The sequence below is a fragment of the Solanum verrucosum genome, unplaced genomic scaffold (assembly GCF_900185275.1).
Source record: "Solanum verrucosum unplaced genomic scaffold, falcon-dt-bn FXZP01000049.1, whole genome shotgun sequence".
NCBI lineage: Eukaryota > Viridiplantae > Streptophyta > Magnoliopsida > Solanales > Solanaceae > Solanum > Solanum verrucosum.
In genome coordinates this window covers 5950763-5971399 of record NW_026020221.1, presented here as the reverse complement: position 1 = coordinate 5971399, position 20637 = coordinate 5950763, and the positions used below count along the sequence as shown (strand labels likewise).

Sequence of the window (20637 nt, the reverse complement as noted above, 5' to 3'; positions counted from 1 at the left end):
TTTTTTTATTTAACAAATTGGAGTGACAAAGGGCAGAATCTGAGCGTCATTACATCAGGTTCTTTTGTCTCATTTTCAGTCACAAAATCATTTGTCCAAGATCTAGGAAGAATTTCCAGTATCTTAGAGACTTGCTTGACAACAGGGACTGGTTCTTCATGGAACATGAGCTCATCTGTAATGGTGGAGAATCTGGTGCACATTTCATGAATGGGTTCACTTTCTTTCATGGTGAAACCTTCAAACTGAGTAGTAAAGAGATCTAGCTTAGATTTCCTTATTTCCTCAGTGCCCTCATAAGTTGTTCTCAACATATCCCAAATTTCCTTGGTTGATTCACAAGATGAGATCAAATCGTATTCATTTACACTAAGGCCACACATTAGTAACTTCCTTGCTTTATGATTTTTCTGGACTAATGGTCTGTCAGAGTCATTATATTGTTGTCGAGTTTTGGGAATGACTCTTGTGACCTCCCCATCTTTAACATCCATAGTTGGCACATAAGGACCTTTATATATGAAGTCCCATACTTCAATGTCCTCAGCCATGAGATAGTCTCTCATCCGAATCTTCCAATGTCTATAGAACTGACCATCAAGAAGAGAAGGTCTTATGGGAGACTGACTTCTTTGCATGCTCACTGGTGTCGTCATTTCCTTCAGGAATCTCTCTCTTGGTGTTAAACAGATAGAGAGCCCAAGATCTGATACCAATTGATGGAATGTACACGTCCACCAGTGTTCACGGGACTAGGTCCCCGACAGAATAAAGTGCAGAAAATGAATAACACAAAGTAAATCAGGCACAATGATTTTACGTGGAAACCTCCTTGCTCAAGAGAGTAAAACCACGACCTGTCACCCGACTTTTCAAACTGTTTTCACTAATCTTCTCAAAGCAAAAGTAAAAACAAGTTTACAACCACACATAGAGATTAACCTTCTAATCTCTATACTAAGTAATACAACATATTACTTAATGAGCCTAAGCAGATACAACACTGCCCATTATACTAACCCTCATTGATTAATATAGACTTTTCTAAGCGGATACCACACTGCCCACTAAACCACCTAACTCTAGATGATTTAGAATTTGACTAAGCAACACATAGGTTGCCCACTAAATCACCACCCTCTGGACGATTTAGACTTTTAGAAACCGAAACAAGATCTGAATCCTTTATAGATTAGGAACAGATTTACAATGTAAGCACGGAAGTATAACTCCTAAGACACACTATGACGCTTGCAACTCGATCAGGTCCTTGTTGCGCTTGTCGGAGAATACTTCACCAAGATGGTCTTTGCTTGTATACTTGAGAATTTTCAAGTTGCAAAGACTGAAAAAACTCAAACTCAACAAAGATGCTTCAGCACTCTATCAGGTCCCTTTGTTGAGCATGAGTATTGTTCTTCCTTGAAGATGGCCTTCTTTTCAAGATTCTGAATTTTCAGAGAAAATCTAAGTTTTTGTTTGCCAAATCTTGAGTTTGTGTATTTGGGAAAGAGATAATATAAATCAACACAAACTCATTGAAACAATCTTATTAGCTGAAGGCATGCTGTTTAGAAAGGTTGTGCACCTACCACATCAGAGGTGGCAGCTTTTCTGACATCTGTCTTGTCACCTTTTCACGTAAGCAATCTTGCAGGGACCATGTCCCTTGCAAACTTCTTTATGAGTTCTTGAAAGGCTTGCTAGCTCTCTTCCTCTTTTGAATGAATGAATGAATTTGTTGAGTTATTGACCGTTGGACAAACAACTGCGTCCACTCTGATTGGTGTAGTATGCTGATGCTTCACCAACCTCTGACACGATAGCTTTACAACTGTATCCCATTATAGATCTGGGCGAAAAAATTCAGCCAAGGACCAGGTCCCTGCATTTGTGAGGATCATCAAAACACCTAAAATATAACATATCTCCACTGAGATAAAATGTCCCTTCATACAACAACATTAATCATTAAACAATTTATGCCTTTCTAATTGTCTTTGTGGCTGTAAAAGTTAGTGATGTATAAGTTGATAAACTTTTTTAATCATGAAGGTCAACCTAAAGTTAATCCTTGTTTTTTTAATTTTATTTTTCTAGAAAGCTATACTTTCTTTTCCTCTTCGCTTTTGATAATGTCCACCAACATATATCAACAACTAACTTATTTAGCGTAATCTGATAAGTGAGGTTTGAGGAGAGTAGTGTATATTACACAGTCTTACTCTTATCTTAAGAAAATAGAAAAATTATTTTTGATAGATCCTCGATTCAAGTAACATTTTAAAAAATTAAGTAGGTAAAGCAAATGTTATACCTAGTGAAGAATCCATAGTCATGAAAATGTACTCCACCAACATGTCTCCCTTTAAGTAATTAATTTGCTACCAAAAACAAGATTAATTAATCAAAGCAAAAAGTTTTCCATGTTACTAAACTTTTTTTTTTCTTCTAAGTATTTATACCGTTAGTTGTTAACGAATCATTAACACTCATCAAGAGCTTAAGCTGGCCACATAGGAAAAGCAAATTGCATTACATTTTCTGAATATATTTTTGGTAATGGATCTTGGTGGTCTTTAATTAATTAATTTTTATAGTAAGATGATACACACACGCGTGTGTATATATACATATTTATTAATAATTTTTATTATGGGATAAGACACAAGTATCCCTTGGACCGAAATTTCAGAGACAAATACAAAATTATAAAAAAATGAGTTCGGGGGTAATATGACCTTAATTTAGTTAAGGTGTGTCGCTGAGATTTCGGTCATAATCTAGGGGTTACTTGTGCTTTATGCCTTTTATTACAAAACTATACACAAAAAATGAGTTCGGAGGTAATAGGACCTTAGTTTAGTTAAGGTGTGTCGCTGAAATTTCGGTCATAATCTAGGGGGTACTTGTGCCTTATGCCTTTTATTATTAATAGTACAGGAAATCAAACTCTCACCAAAAAGGTAAAAATTTAGGTAACCAATCAACAGAGCTACAAAGATGCCCTAGTAGACATTGATAATATTCATTAGTTTTTTGGATAGAATAGTGAAAGAACAACTCTTGCCTCAAATAACATATTATATCTTGTTACAACTTGTTAATAAACTGTCAACTAAATTGTTTAACTAATTTTGTGTTAGTAAGCCACTAACTCTAACAATTTAGTTAAGTGGAGCAACTGGCCATAATTATTTAGCCACAGGTTACTATTATTAATTAATTGTGGAGTGTGCTTACTTTTATTAATTATTAAGTATTCATCTATACAATTTGTTCAAGTGAGCAAATTCCGCTCAATAGAGAACAAAACTTCTTTAGAGAAAAAAAATATTTCATATATTCCATATAAGTGCTGTAGTTTGGTCTTCATGATATCCAAAGTTTGTAATTAATTTATTTTAAATGTGTGTGTCCTATGATGCTAAGTTGCTAATCTAATCTTTTATTTGGAGCCAATGGAATTAGTTTCCAAAGACATTAAGGAAAGGGACTTTAGTAATTATTACTAGTAGTTATTGGCCTAACTTGATAGTTAATTTCATAGATTGGGAAGTCTAATAAAAAGTGTTAGAATAGTTAGGTTTGCTTGGTTTAAAGATTAATTATGTTGGGATTGGTTATTCTGTTATTAGTTATTTTAGGGTTAATTATTGTGAGGTTTTTTTTTAATTGTTTGATTTGTTATATTATATTAATGTTTACAAAAAATACCCTTTACTTTATTTAACTTTTTATATTTTTATTTTTTTGGGGGAAAAGGGTCAAAAATACCCCTCAACTTTGGTTTATTAGTTGACTATACCATGCCGTTAAAACAAAGTTATTTAATCCCTTGCCGTTACTAATTTCACCATTTATACCCCTCAATTGACGGAAATCCCCAAATTGACTCAAATTAATCGATTTTACTTAAATTACCCAATTTAAACCTGACCCGATCCACCTAATAATATAAACCCATTTTATTCATTTTCATTTCTGTTAATCTTCATCTTTAAAATTAATAAAAAAAAAAAGTCCAACATAATAACAAATCAATAAATTAACAAGCAAAAGCTATCCAGAAAAGTTTCAATTCGCTGAACTGTACCCAAAAAACAATAATATCAAACCAAAAATTAAAATAATCAATAACAAAGTGTAATAGCATACACAAACTTGAATAAGGAATATGAATGAAAAATTATTGGAGCTTAAACTCCCTAACCAAATCTGAAACATAGAAAATAGAGTGAAAAATGTAAAAGAAAAATAAATCATCATAAAATATAAGAATGGAAAGAAAATAGAGGGTCATCGGAAAATGGAGGTGAAGCTCGGTCGTGGAGCTGTGTTGGTGTTGTTAACTGGTTTGAGAAATGGGTTTGCTGATTTTGGTGTTGGGAGAGAGGTTGTGGTGGCTGCTGATTTGCAGAGCCTCGCCGGAGTTCATGGTCATTGCTCACCGGAGTTGTAGCCAAAAACACATATACAATAGAAGAAAATGTAAAAGGGGAAAAGGGAGGGGACTGGCGGTGGTCGCTCTTCGCTGGAGTTCGTGCATGGAGCATGTGGTTTTTGCTAATTGTTTGATAGGTGTTTTCAAATGGATTGTTTACAAGTTGTTTTTGAAAAGGAACCCAACATTAAAGATGAAGATGAACAAGATAGAACAAAAATGGGTTATATTATTAAGTGGATCGGGTTAAAATTAGTAATTTTAGTAAACGTGGTTAATTTGAGTCAATTTGGGGATTTCTGTCAATTGAGGGGTATAAATAGTGAAATTAGTAACGACGAGGACATAAATAACTTTGTTTTAACGGCAGGGGTATAATCAACTAATAAACTAAAATTAAGGGACATTTTTTACCCTTTTCCCCTTTTTTTTTTGTAAAACTTTAGTTATTTCACACTTAAAAACAAAACCAAATGAATCTCAATTGTTTGACTTTGCCTTTCACATGAATCAAAATTAGAGCAATTTATTGAGGCTTGTGTGAAGCCTCTCCTCTTCACAATCTTAAGGAAAAAAAATGACAAAAACAAATGAATCAAAATTGGAGCAAAAATCGTACCAAAACAACAACCTAAATTGAAAAAAAATAAAAATACAACCACAAATAGCGGACAAACTAGCCCCAACACGTGTACAGGGAGCAGAACAAAATAACGGACGCCATACCACGACCCAACATTCAGCTATGGGGAATACCCCATCCAATATTGTATTAAATACTCCTTAAGTTTATTTATGCAATCCATATTTTTAACCAAAAAAAAAACAACAAAAACTGCATTAAAACAACCTAATTGTGGTGTAAAGGTATGGAAAGTAATAATAAAAAGGATTTGAGCGATGTTTTTTGTAATTTTAATTATTTTATCCCAAGATAAGTTATTTTGGTATTTTTATTCCACCAAGAGGAAGGGACTTTTAGGGTTTTGTATTATTTTTTCTTTTTTACCATATATTTGAGTTTTAGTTTTTCCTAAAAGGAAAGTCAAAACATTACCATAAATGCTAGGAAAATATAACATTATTTCATATTTGGTTATTCTTTTCTTAGGGAAGAACACAAAAGCATCCGCAATGTAGTCGTTTAAGAGTTCTGTTAATTACGAGAATATTTTCTCCCAACATGTTTATGTTTTTTCAATATTAGTTTTATAATATGTAGGTCCCCTGATCAAATCATATTAATAATATGTTTTTAGTATGCTTTTATTTGTCATCTAGTTTATTACCAACATGATTTGCAATTGAAAGCTTCCACATGATGTCTTGATTGCTTTCGAATCCAACAGGGACAACTTGTCCCAGTATTATTTATTAATCTTGAGATAAGTATTCCACACATTATAACCAGATCAAAAAATAAAGAGACACTAAAAACTTATCATGTCAATATTTTCTCTTATTCATCACACCGAACGACTACTTAATGAAAAGATGTCAACCATCAGCATTGAACCTCAAGCTCATGCTTTTCTTTTACTATACTGTTTTGATTCAATTTCATATTCATTGTTTCTTTTATCTTGTTCACATTAATTAACCATGTTACGGTATACAAATCACATATTTTGACCATCTGAATTTTAGTTTTTAAACCACGTCTATAAATTTAACTGTAATGCTTTAAAAGTAAATAATTTCAAAATTCAGTGTTGGCTACACAGCCTACACTCTATTTTTGTTTATATTTGGATAATGATAGTGTCTTCGCCGAATGTATTTTGATTATTTCATCGGAGATGCTTGTCCAACAAAACTTAGGGTGATCAGAAGAAATCACCTAATACTTTTTTTATATTTTCAACGAAAATTTATATCGACATATTGTATTTGAATTTCACAAATTTTATTTTGAACTTGGAGTGCAATTTTAGCAATATTAGTGAGTGATTTATGATCAAATAATATGAAGTCACTGCAACATTTATATCGACACTCTGTATTTGAATTTCACAAATTTTATTTCGAACTTGGAGTGCAATTTTAGCAATATTAGTGAGACATTATTTATGGTCATATAATATGAAGTGACTGCAACAATTTTGACTTTTTTTTTAATCAGTAAAAGGGTTCATATAATTTAATAATACCATATATAAACATGCACAATTAGGTGAGTGCTTCAACAGGTAACTTTACAACAAGCTAAAGAAAAAAAAAAGAGAGAAATTAGAAGAGGGGGAAAGAACACTGGAATGGAGAAATTCCGTTGGAGCGCCACCCCTAAATGGGTCCTGCAATGCATGATTCAGATTTAGTCAGGGCTTCAATGTGAGTTCTAGACACAGCGTGAAAAAAAAAAACACGAGAAATTAAACATGTACATTGTTTAACACCCTTTCTATATATTGTGCATAGTCCAAAATTACTACTCTTTATTTTCACCTAAGTTCTCATTATTAGAAGCAAATCCACCGGGGTAAATTTTCTTACCCTTACTACGTTTACCGTCCATAGTTAATTTTTTCACCACACCACTCTCATTATTACTACTTCGAGCATTTTCCTCCTTTGTTATTCTCTTTGATTTCTCTTTTAGACGTTTTTGTTGTATGTGAAGATATGCATAGTTTACTCCCATGGATGCCATAATTGAAATGTTTATCCTAAGAGAAAAAATAAATATTGCTAAGTGTTTGATATGTATTTGTCATAGAGTACTAGGGAATTTATAGAGGAGACTCCTTGCATTTGTAACCAAGCAATAATTATTAAAAAAAATAAATTGTGTGTGGATTAATTAGCTAGTGGTGACTCTTAGGTTATAAAATTATTCAATTAGGACGGTTTGGAACAAATTAAAGACATATATGGAAGTGGAGGTTACACTTAAGGGGGATAAAGTTGTTATGTTTTATTAATTAGGCGGTTTAAGTAACCACTATTAGCAAAGTTATATGTTGGTGGAGTACTTAGCTGTCAACCTTCTCTAATTAAGAAGTTTAATAACTTAATTAATTAATGCACAATACATAATAAAATGATGCATAATTCAAATATGGTTGAATTTTCTCTAAGTGTTGTTTTCGTTGTTTAGATGACCAGAAAATGTCATTTTCCGCGAATATATAGTGATATATTGTTGCTATATATGTATCACTGTATATCACATATTTTCAAATTTAGAAAAATTTCATTTTTTAAAAGGTATTAATAGACTAAATTGAAAAAGGAATAGGTTTAACATATATACTGAATCATTGGGAATAATTTTATTCTTTTTTTGGTTTCCCATTTCGGTGTAGCCCACATTGGAGTTTCGAGACTAAATCTGGACCGTGCACTGCAAGACCCATTTGGGGGTGGCGCTCCCAACAAGATTTTCTTCATACCCAGGGCTCGAACCTGAGACCTCTGGTTAAGGGTGAACACTCCCACCAGTGCACCACAACCTATGTTGGTGGGAATAATTATTTAGTTTTAAACTATTATGTTATAATTCTTACCTAGTTTTCAAACATGTAAATAATTTATATATGTTTATAAACACACATTTATTATTGGCTCCAAGAATAGAGCCATAGATTAATCAGTACATGACCAAATAGTTATCAAACCAATGAAATCTACACCTTATTTTTAAAAAAAAAATAATCCAAATTAAGTATATAATTAATATATCTCCACTATGGTAAAATGTCCCTTGATACAATAACATTAAGTTATAAATATACTTTATGCTTGTCTAATTGTCTTGTGGGTCGTAAATAAATAAATTAATGAATATTTAATCTTGAAGGTCAACCTAAAGTATCTCTATTTCCTAACATGTTCGAGAAATTAATTAATAATATCTCTAGCGATTACCAACTTGAATGTTTTCGTTTAAATAATAAATCTGCTTAGTGATAACTGCACTCTATTATTATTATTATTAATATTAATGTTAAAAAGTTTGAATAAGCTATATGTTGTCTTTTATGGAAACTAAAGAAAGATTAAATTAATTAATGAAGAAAATTAAAGTCACTAATTAAATATTTGTTCCATTAGTCTTTAACGAATATAATCATTAATATAACACACGTATTTAAAGAGCTTAAACTGGTCACATAGGAAAAGCAAACCACATAATATTACATTAAAAATCATAATTTTTGTGTCACAAAAATTAAGGCCGAAAGAGCTAAATATATTTGTGGTAATGGATCTTGGTAGTTTACATTAACTTGCACGATTATTAAATTTATTTCACTAATACTCTAATAGTTCAATCACATATATAAAAATATGAACTACACTGAAGAATCAGAGTCTATACTAATCTCTTTCTTAGAGGTATTAAATTATCTTGTTTTTTCTATATATTTTTTACCTAACAATTCTTTTAAAAAGTTTGGGTAAGTTATCCCTATTTTTGAGAGAGAAACATAAGCATTATCTTAGTCTTAGTAGTTGGCAATAGCAAATCAAACTCTTAAGAGAATAATTATTAGTTTGTTTATGATAAGTGCTCTACTTTGGTTTTCATAAAAAATAATTAGCTTGTGTGGACATAATTTAATAGGTTTTCTATTGATGATAAACTAATTAATCTTCTTTTTTTTTTTATCATGCCTCTATTATTCATTAAATAAATCGTATCTCGGAAACAAATAAGGCATGGAAGGGAGTTGGAAGGAGGGAATGTGGGTGTGTTGGGGGCTACAAGTCCTCTCTCATTGTTGTTCATGATCCATCCATGCATATCTTCCTTCACAAGTTTGTCAGACGAAATTTCTAGAACAAAGTATAGTAACAGAAAGAGAAGACTGCTAGCGAGAAATTCCTATTCATAAAAACTCATTCTTTAAGGTTAAGAAGAAAACGAAAATGCGCTCCTACATACAAGTCAAAAAAGGGAGTTTTTCCCTTTTTTGGAGCCAATGGTAATAGTTCTCCAAACATGCATATTGAGGAGAATTAAGAAAAGTATGTATTATCATCCAGAATAGATATGTGGGATATAACTAGAGATTATTGCTTATCGGATGGAGTAAAATGCGATTGATGAAATAATTAGACATGTTATTTAACTTCACATCAGTTGCGCGCAACCAACTTAACTTGTAGGAGTGATCGATTACATTACAATGTCAACCTATTTCAACTCTCTCATCTCCAAAGGTTCAACCATTCTTGGAATGACTTCTCTAATTCGCACATCTAGTCTAAATTTGACAAGTTTGTGAGCTCGATGCATCTTGATCTTTTCCGATTATCATATTTCTTAAGCCAAAATTTCTCATCTCTATTACGGTATACAAGTGGAAGGGGGCCATTTTTAATACGTTAAGAATATTTTTGATCCAATAGATAGAAAGAAAACATTTTGAAACATTTGTAATAAGTTAAAGACATTTTAACCCTTTTTCCGTTACAAATAAAGCATTTGTAGTTTGGAATATCTAACAGCAAAGAGGAATTTCAATTCATGTATCATGTATCTCATCTATGTTGAGAGTTATTAATTATTTAGAGACTCTGGTTATTGAAATCTTCTAATTAAGATTTGTGATATGAGAGAGAAAAAATAATGATTTATTGAGGCTCATATATATGATTTTATCCCAATAATTTCGTATGTGAATGTTGAACACTACTCATCCATTATATTGGACTAAACGATGGGTGGCCGTATGTTATGCTATGTTTTATACATATTTACATCTTTATACAGAACGGGTAAAATAGATGGTGGTGGCAAGTCATATTGACGCTTTGTCATAGTCATATTGATGCTTTGTAGTGGACAAAATATCGGCAGTTACAAAGAGAAGTGTTTTAGGTTGCGGAGGTATAACTTAGTAAGAATGACTGATTGTGATGTACCTTGTTGAAACTCTGGATGTCTTGCCATTTTTTTGTTGTTGTAGATTTACATAGAAGGCAATTAGATATAAGAGAACTAATTGTATTTAAAAACATTATTATTATTAACTAAATGAATGATATGGTAGTAAGTAAGCTTTTTGGATTTTTTTTTCCTGTTAAGTAGATGCATGTTTAATGAACTGATTAGCAAGAAGGTGCTGAACATTATTATCAACAAAGAATATTAAGCATAATGTGAAGCATGATGAAATTTCTTATTATAGTAAGTAGCAAGCAGGCAGGTCATCTAAATTCAGAGAACATATCCGTATGCAAAGCAAAATTTCCAACAACTTCGTCTGAAGAGTGAACTACAGTTCCATCAGTCAAACACCCAAAAACATAGAAACAAAAATAAAAGCCAACTGATGGATGTTTAAAGAGCAAATAAATGTATTAGTCATGAAATATATATATGACACTTTAAAGGCATTCATGTATCAAGACACTTATGTACAGAGTTGGTAAAATCTGAACTAAGGCAACAATGGCCAAAGCCACAAATAAACATTTTTTATTCAATACATAGGAAAAGATGAGATTCTATGGAGAACAAAATCATATTATCCACGTAAATTAACAAATAGAGAGGTATCAAAATCACGTGTTAGATATATATGTCCAAAGAAAGGAGCTAACTGTCACGTCCCGCCACATCACAGTGCAATTTTGTGTCCGAATAGGGGCGGAAGGGTCTAGAGTTGTGGAGAGGTTTCCGGAAGACTCTAGAACCCTTTAGATTATTCAAGAAGGATAGAGAATTCCCTCTAGAATAACTTAGAAGGCAATGGAAGGTCCTAGATAGTTTCCAAGAAAGCCTTAGAATTCTCTAGAATGTGTAGAGAATTGTAGAAGAGGGACTAGATATTTTCTTGGAAAGCTTTAGAATTTCCTAGAATTAGTAGAAGATTTTAGGGAGGGACCAAAGTGTAAATAGTTTAAGGACTTGTAAAGTAAATATTAATTACATTTTAGTCCCTAGGAGGTAGTATAAATAGAGGTGACCCTTGGCACCATCCAAGCTTGAAGCAATCCATCCAAGCAACTTGTAAAGCTTTCTTATAAGCAATATAAGCCTTCTTCTAAATTTCTCTAAGTCTTCCTTTTCATTCTCTTAGCGATCTTAGTGTCAAAGGGCTTACTTGAGCTTACAAGATCGTGAAAGATTCGTGAGTAAGTTGTCAAGTGCCGCACGGAGCATTAGTGAGACTCTAAGTTCGTGACATAACACATGTTATAAGAAAACATGAACCTATAAGATTATTTTTCCAAATCTTTCCAAGGGATCATTTTTTTAAAAGAAAATCACTGAACTCGCCTAGATGATGACAAATGAACAAATAAGAAAATGTCTCAAGACACTCATTCTTAGCCTTAATATATATGATTTACTTTTTTCTTTTTTAGTTAATTTCTAATTATATTGATCGTGAAAAAGGCAAGGTTCAATAATAACAATAACAGAGATGGTGAAGAAGCACCATTTGAATTTAAGAATATAGTTTTTGAAATGGCGAAATTCCAGCACTTTCCTAGCTTGACAATACTGCAGATCCTTAGATTATGAATTAGCAAACATTGTTGCATTAGTTTTTCACTTTCATTTGCCTAAAACAAAGATAAGTATGTACTTATCACAGATGAAACCAAAGAAATAAACTTGAAAGTATGGACTTACAAAGTGTCCATGATGATAGATTCTTGTATTCTCTTTCGATTGGCTGCGTAACTTAGACGGGCGGCGTTAATCAGTAGTACAAGAACATCTTCATGTAAATAGAGATTTTCATTAATAAGTCGAGCATTATTCTACAAAAAAAGGTGATGGAGATTTTGTAATTATCAAATTCAGAGTCTTTGGCTTGGTGGTCGAAAGCATCAAATGGTGTGACAACCAATCGAGTAGGAAGAGGCAGTGGATTTTCTGGGGGATGACTTTGTCAATTGGTTCAGGAATGGTATTTTTATCGATTGTCCAGGTGAATCTGTTGAATAAAGCAGCATACCCGTAAGTCGATTCTTTAACATGCTACTGAATCTGTTGAATAAAGCAGCATACCCGTAAGTCGATTCTTTAACATGCTACTGACAGCAGGTATGTTTGGAACGGCTTAAAATGTTTTTGTTGGAATGTATGAGTCCACCTATCAGTCAAGGATCAGGTCCTTTCACTCAGCAAGAACAGTAACTAAAATATGCGTCCACTTGTTTCGATGGGACCAGGTCCTCAGCACAGTTACAATAACAAACAATATAATAAGTGTTGAGAGTAAAGATTGAACAAGCAACTTTACGTGGAAACCTCCTTGCTCAAGGGAGTAAAACCACGACCTGGCCTGCCAGGACTTTTCAAAAACTTCTTTCACTAATCTTCTCCAAGCAAAAGTAAAAGCAAGTTTACAAAATGAGATTAGTTTGCTAATCCCAACTCTAAGCAATACCTCCTATCACTTAGACGAGCCAGAGCACATACCACACTACCCACTAAGCTATCACCCCTAGATAACTTAGACTTGCTAAGAGGATATAACACCGCTCACTAAACCACCACCCTATGGACGATTTAGATTTTGACTAAGCAACAACAATGTTGCCCACTAAATCACCTAACTCTAGATGACTTAGACTTTTAGAAACCGAAACAAGACCTGAATCCTTTATAGATTAGGATCAGATTTACAATGTAAGCACATGAGACACAAAGCTCTAAGTACAACAAAGACTCTTCTTCACTCTATCAGATCCCTTTGTTGAGTTGAGCAATGTTCTTTCTTGAAGATGGCCTTCTTTTCAAGCTTATGAATTTTGAGAGAAAATCCAAATTTTGTTTGCCAAATCTTGAGTTTGTGTTTGTTGGAAATAGATAATATATTGAAAGTGAACACAAACTCCTTGAGCCAATCTCATTGGCTGAAGGCCTGCTGTTAGAAAAGTCGTGCACCTGTCGTAGCAGCTTTTCTGACGTATCAGCTTTTCTGACAGCTGTCTTTTCACCTTTTCATATCGCAGTCTTGCAGGGACCAGGTCCCTTGCAAACATCTTTATAAGTTCTTGAAAGGTTTGCTGGCTGACTTCCTTCTTGGATGAATGAATTAATTATGGTGTTTGTCATGTATAAAATATCAACCATAAAGAATTATTACCAAACGTACAAGCAACCTCCTTGCTTCTGATTGGTGAAGTACTCTGCAGCTTCACCAACTTTCTGACGCAGACAGCTTTTACAGCTGTACAGCACTTTGACATCTGGACGAGTATTCATACTCTGCAGAGGACCAGGTCCCTGCACTTGTGAGGAGATCATCAAAACACCAAAAGGCATAAGCTCTTATCAATTTCCCCCTTTTTGATGATTACACACAAATATTCCTCACACTGAGTGTATTCATTCACTTCCCTGTCAGCAGTCCCAGTAACAAGGATCTGGTTCCTTGTTAAATTAATAAGTTTGTTAAATCATCAAAACTTCATATCAACTTTGAACTAATTTCTCATATCTGCTTCGAACTAACAGTTTTGCATAATGTGTTATATCAGTGTTCCATATGGTTGCCTGAATTTGATTTTCCTGCTTAAAAAAAATTATTTAGTAAATGTTTTTGAGTGTACAGATCACAATCCAAGTAGGTTCTAGTAAAAGTAAATTCTACACAGAAAGGAAAAACCTCACTAAATGATTTTTTGTCCTTTAAGATAAAGAACATAGAGTTAAAATAATTATCTGTGAAGGTACCAAGACTAATTCTAGCATAGCAAACTCAGAGAACACAATACAACATATTCTAACTTCATCCACCAGCCAAAATCACAACTTGAGTCATTCCTTGATTTCAAGATTTAACATACATTGGTAAAAATCTAATCTTGGTTCATATAAATTAAATTTGGCTACAAATTAAAGGGTGTACAGATCACAATCTAAAAAGATTCAGAAAAAAAGTAAATTCTACAGAGAGCAATAATTCAGACAAACAACATACAATTAAAGCAAAAAGCACAAGTAGCTGAAACAATGAAAAATGATGATGAAACAGAGAGGTAAAAGGGGAAGAGTAAGAGAAGCAGTTGATACTTGTTGGCCTTATCTTTGGGTGGATACTTATCTATAACTTGTATTATGCATATATCCAATTAATCTAGCGATTTTGGAGTGATAGAGTTGAGAGTAAGTCTATGTGCCATATGGGGCTAATCTGCAATCATCAAAGAATTGGATAGGAAAACGATAGTAGTGATGGTAAGAAGAAAGACTAATATGTAAAGTTTAAAAAGATAAAGAACGTTATAATAGTGTATGTAACATAACATACTTAAGATGTCATGAAAAAGCCTTTTCTATGATTTCGTTGTAAACTATATTGTATGTAGTATGGCCATGAGCAGTAGTTGAAAAACTAAAGAATATTTGGTATTACTTTAATCAGATGCTTGATAATGTTTATGTTCACTGAAGAGAGACCCATGAGTCTCACATACACTCTGCTGATCCTCCAGGTAAACACACAAAAAAAAAAATAGTCTTGAACCATTTAAAATGACACTTATTTTGCTATTTTTCCTTTTTAAGGAGCTGCTTTAATTTATGAGGAAATTTAGGCTGCCTGGAATGGTGGACTTTTTAGCATCTTTTTGGCTCCCAATAATTTAATGGATTAACAACCCTAATTAGTTTTAGATTGAGTTGAATACATTGCAGGAGACCAAACCAACACCCCATCTGTATTTTCTCTTCAATTTTCACATATAATTTTTAGGATCTCTTTTGGCTCCCAATAATTTAATGGAAACGAACAGAACTCGAAATTGAAGCAATAAATGAAAATTACGGCAGACAACATTTGGTATGTTTAGATTTTCAAACTTTCTTCTCAAATCTTTCTCATGGAATCGGAAACACCGGATAAGACATCAATTTATGTTCTCTCAATACTCATACTGCAATTAGGATTCTTCTGACACTCAAACTTCATGACCCCTTGTTTATAAAAAAAAAAAATCTGATGAAAAATTAAAACCAAAACACAATCGAGGTAAAAGCATGCAAAGAATTAAGAAATCGAAGCCAAAAATTGAAGAGAGACGGGGAAAATTACCTGAAAATTGTAGTTACACTCGAAGAAGACGGAAGGCTGTGCAGGGCAGAAGTTTTTTTCTTCAATGGACTGAATGCCACGCTGTGGCTACATTACCACGTGGAGCAAGGATGGAAGAAAGGGTATGACTTGGAATGCTCTTCATAAATTAAAAAATGACAATAAACAGACATGCTGCGTAAATTTAAGGGATAAGGATCTGAAAAATACCTCAATTTTAAACTTTCATAAGGACCTATTATCCCCCTAGACTATTTAAAATATTGTATTAAATTGTCCAGGGAGGTAATAAGTCCTCATAAAAATTTAGTATCGCATCAGCAAATTCAGATATTTTTCAAACTTTTATCCCTAAATTTTATGTTGAGAGTTAATAATTATTTAGAGACTCTGGTTATTGAAATCTTCTAATTAAGATTTGTGATATGAGAAAGAAAAAATAATGATTTATTGAGGCTCATATATATGATTTTATCCCAATAATTTCGTATGTGAATGTTGAACACTACTCATCCATTATATTGGATAATGATGGTATCGATCCATCGCAGTTGAACGCACCTCAATTATTTCATCACAAATATTTGCTCGACATATCTTGAGTTAATTAGAAGAAATCATCTAATAATTTTTTCCTCCTGACTACACTTTATATATTTGAATTTTGGAGATTTTATTTTTGAACTCTGAAGAGACAATTATTTTGGCAATATAAGTGACTCCATCCATTTGAATTATTATTTTTAATCAATAAAACTACCTTGTGCTAAGGTTCATATAATTTAATGATACAATATATTAACATACAACAATTTAGTAAAAAAGTTAAACCAAAAAAGAGAAAATAGAAGGAAAAAAAAAAGATACATATATATATTTTTACATGCCACGAGTCCAAATTACTACTCTTTATTTTTCACCTAAATTACCGGGGTAAATTTTCTTATCCTTACTATTTTTACCATCCGCGGTTAATTTTTTCACCACGTCATCTTCATTTTTACTACTTCGACCATTTTCTTCCTCCCTTCTCTTTGACTTCTCTTTATGACGTTTTTGTTGTACGTGAAGATGAGCATAATTTACTCCCATGGATGCCATAATTTGAAATATTGCTAAGTATTTGAAATGTCTGTTTGCTTAATTTCTTGATGTTTTGAGAAAACTATAAACGAAAGAGGGAATTTATAGAGGAAATTCCTTGCCTTAGCAAGCAATTACTATTTTTTATTTTGTTTTGGTGGATGGTGGCCCTTTGACTATAATTATAATATAATTTAAGTTTAGTGTAAATAATGTAAACATTATTAGCCATCCTTAAAAGTGGATATCATATATAAATAGCACTTCTTGAAATATAAATTTGAATTTTGAGAGTAAGACAGGTTATCGATCTGTTATAACAAGTAATAAGGTTAAAAAAATGTAATAGTAATTTGTTTTCATGGATTAAAAGTCATTGATAAGGTAAAAATATTTTTTTATATAACTTAATCCATTATATTAAGTGGAGGTTACACTAACATTAATGGATAATTAATTAAACTTATCCTATGATATGTATTCAGCTAGAGCTAGCCGTCTTAACCACTATAATTAGCAAAAGATTATACCACTGGGATTATGATAATAATTAAGGGAATGGATAATCCATATAGTTAGTTGGACAATAAATGACTTAGCTACCAACCTTGTCTAAACTTTAATAATTTGAATAGTGCTAAATAACCGTATATTTTTGCGTATGAGAACATAGTAATAAAATAGATAATAATTAAAATAAGATTCGTTTTAGCTAGAGTACATTAAAAAAGTCATAGCAAAGTTTAGTTATCGTCGATTGTAACAATAATTCACGAAGTATTTTGATTTTTTCAATCAAACTTCATAACTTTTAGGGGATTGTGTGTCATTTTCACCCCAAACTTGGACCACAACCCGACAGGGGTTGAGCTAGGAAGGGCTGATGGAGTTCATTCAAACTTTAATTTGTTTAGCAAAAAATTATATTATTTACGTATAATTAAAATTATTTTGTTATGTATATATAGATGTTGAACACTTTTTACTTTCTTTGTATATCTATTTTTTATATTTTGAACTCTTTAGTAAAAAATTTAACTTCGTCACTGCAATCCGACCTCTAAGAGTGAAGATGACCTAGACAAATATTATCTAAATATATTTGTGGTAATGGATCTTGGTAAGTTTTTAATTAATTCAGACATTTATAGGAAGATGACATAAGAGATAAAACATATTTAAAATATAGAAGCTTGTGAACATTTATTCAGGAATAATATAATCATTTTATTAGTGTATATAGCTGATAATTAGGGTTGTCAAAATGAGTCCAAATATAGATAATCCGTTCAAAATTTTAATTATGGGTTGAGTTCGATCTCAACCTAAAGCCTTTACTCATTTTAAAAGAATCTTCAACTGAGCTCAATTTAATCTTCAATTTTAACTCGTTTTAAGACTCTTTATTTGCAGTGATGTAATGTATGTTCATATATATATTGAAGGTATGTATTACTATCTATTTTTTATTTTTTAGAATTTATCTGTCCATTAGTATTTTTTAAAAGGGAAAAGGGTCAAATATGCCTCTAAACTATATAAAAAAAAGGACTAGATATACCCCTACCCCCCCCCCCCCCCGTTTAAAGTTTGGCTCACTCGTGCCTGCTTTTCGTCTAGATATGCCCTTATGGGCATTAAATGCCAAATGGAATTGCCACGTCATTTTTACATTACCATGTGACATTTATATTAAAGGGAAAAGGGTCAAAAATACCCCTAAATTATTCGAAAAGGTCTAGATATACCCCCTTTTAAATAAACTACCCGACCCGTTTTCAACAATTTTTTTTCGGTAAATCTCGAAAATGAGTAATTGACTAATAAAAAATAGGAAAAATATGAAAAAAATAAAATTAACGTCAAAAATTCACAAATAAATATAGTAACCTTAAATTCAACAATTTCAACAATCTTTTAAATTTTTTATTTTTTTTGGATAAATTTTGAAAATGAGTAATTGATTAATAAAAAAATATGAAAAATATAACCTAAAAATTCAGCATAAAGTCATTTTCATATTTTTCATATTTTTTAATTTATTACCCATTTTCGTGATTTATCGGAAAAAAAAAAAATTAAAAAAATTGTTGAAATTGTTGAATTTAAGGTTACTATATTTATTTGCGAATTTTTGGCGTTAATTTTATATTATTTTTTTCATATTTGTCCTATTTTTTATTAGTCAATTACTCATTTTCGGGATTTACCCAAAAAAATAAAAAAATAAAAAAATTTGTTGAAAATGGGTCGGGTAGTTTATTTGAAAGGGGGGTATATCTAGACCTTTTCGAATAGTTTAGGGGTATATTTGACCCTTTTTCCTTTAATATAAATGTCACATGGTAATGCAAAAATGACGTGGCAATTTCATTTGGCATTTAACGCCCATAAGGGCATATCTAGACGAAAAGTTAGATGACGAGGGCATGAGTGAGCCAAACTTTAAACGAGGGTATATCTAGATCTTTTTGAATAGTTTAGGGGCATATTTAACCCTTTTCCCTTTTTTTAAAAAAAAATCGTATGTTAATATTGAATTTATGGTTATAAAACTTAAAATTATAGTCATTGAAACTCTATAATATTGACTATTTTTTTTTCAATATAAGTACAAAAAACAACAACTATTTATTAATCTATTTGCTTCCTTCACCCTCACTGTAGGGCCCAATGAACCAGGAACATCTCCATGTGATCAGTTTAGCCTATAAATACTTAGGCATGTTTTTTTAAAATGATGAAATTTTGTTGTATTTTTTTGAAATAGTTGTATGTAAATGATTTCTTTCTATAATGTATGGGGTTTTTAGACCACAGTTAATAATTTTTAGAAAATCAACGATTTTATAAGAAAATATTAGACCATGATATAGAACTTTATAAATTATAGTAAAATTAAACGTCGGTCTAATTATGCTTTGTTTAAAAATTTGCAAAATATGAGCAAATATCAGACTCAAATTTATCGTACCGAAAAAGTAATTTTCAGACATTGTTGAACAATATATTTGCACGACAGCTGGTTTTTGTATGTATTATTTTGCAACAAACATGACATTAGATTTTAGGAAATGTTGCAATAGTATCCTATGAATAGAAGATTCAAATTTTAAAATTAATGTAAGGTTTTCTTTACTAAAAAATAAATAAAGTAAAATAATAGCAAATGCCAAAAGCGTCCGCATCAGAGCCTGTTTGCCCAAATGATTGAGAGGCCAAAATTATTACTATTATTTGTGAAAAATTGAAATGTTTGATCCATTAGTAAAATTACTTTTAAATATCTTTCATAACAAAAATATTTAAAATAATCCTAGTCTCCAGTAAAAATGCATTGATTTCTATCTCTTTTCGTGATTAGACTTTCAAAAATATTTTTGAAATTAAATTTGTCATACACCTAGTAAAAAATATTTTTCAACTGAAATAATCAAATATAAATTATTATTTTTCTAAAGTACTTTTAGAGAAAAGCTATTTTAGTAAAAATATTATTTAAAATAAGTAATTTTTAGCAGCTCAACCAAAAATTCTTAATTGAAAACAATTACTCTTTCAATAATTGGTGGTTTGCCTATTTAATCATAGAGTTTAGGCCCATTTCATTTTTCATGGACATTTGTAATTTTTTTTAAAATTAGATCTCGATCCTAACTCACATTTTTTAAAAGCTAATTGAATTGTGTATAAGTTCATACATCTAGTTCAATTTTGATGTAATTAGGTTTCGATTCTAACTCACATTTATTAAAAGCTAATTCAAATGTGTACAAGTACATACATTTAGTTCGATTTTGATGGTGTGTTAAATTAGATTTTAGATTTAATTTGTATTTCAAAAATATAAAATAAATAAATAAAATAAATTATTCAAATTTTATAAAAAGATCAAAATAATATTCATTCACCAACTATTCCATTTCATTCATCAGCAGATAAATATTCACCATTAGCTAGTTCTTGCATGTATATATTGTTAGATTACTCTAAACACAAAGTTTTAAAGATAAGGTGTAATGTGTGTTAGGAATAGAGGGAAATAAGTTGGAGGGAAAATAAAGTTTAATTCTCCTTTTATACACTGAAAAATGAAATCTTCTA

The 20637-nt window shown here is 31.4% G+C and overlaps 1 protein-coding gene across 1 annotated transcript in view; it reads right to left on the bottom strand.

Moving 5' to 3' along the window:
• The window catches only part of LOC125831270 (glutathione hydrolase 1-like), a 160130-nt gene that overhangs the window by 65270 nt on the left and 74223 nt on the right, over positions 1 to 20637 (bottom strand). The gene's annotated exons all lie outside the window — the stretch shown is intronic.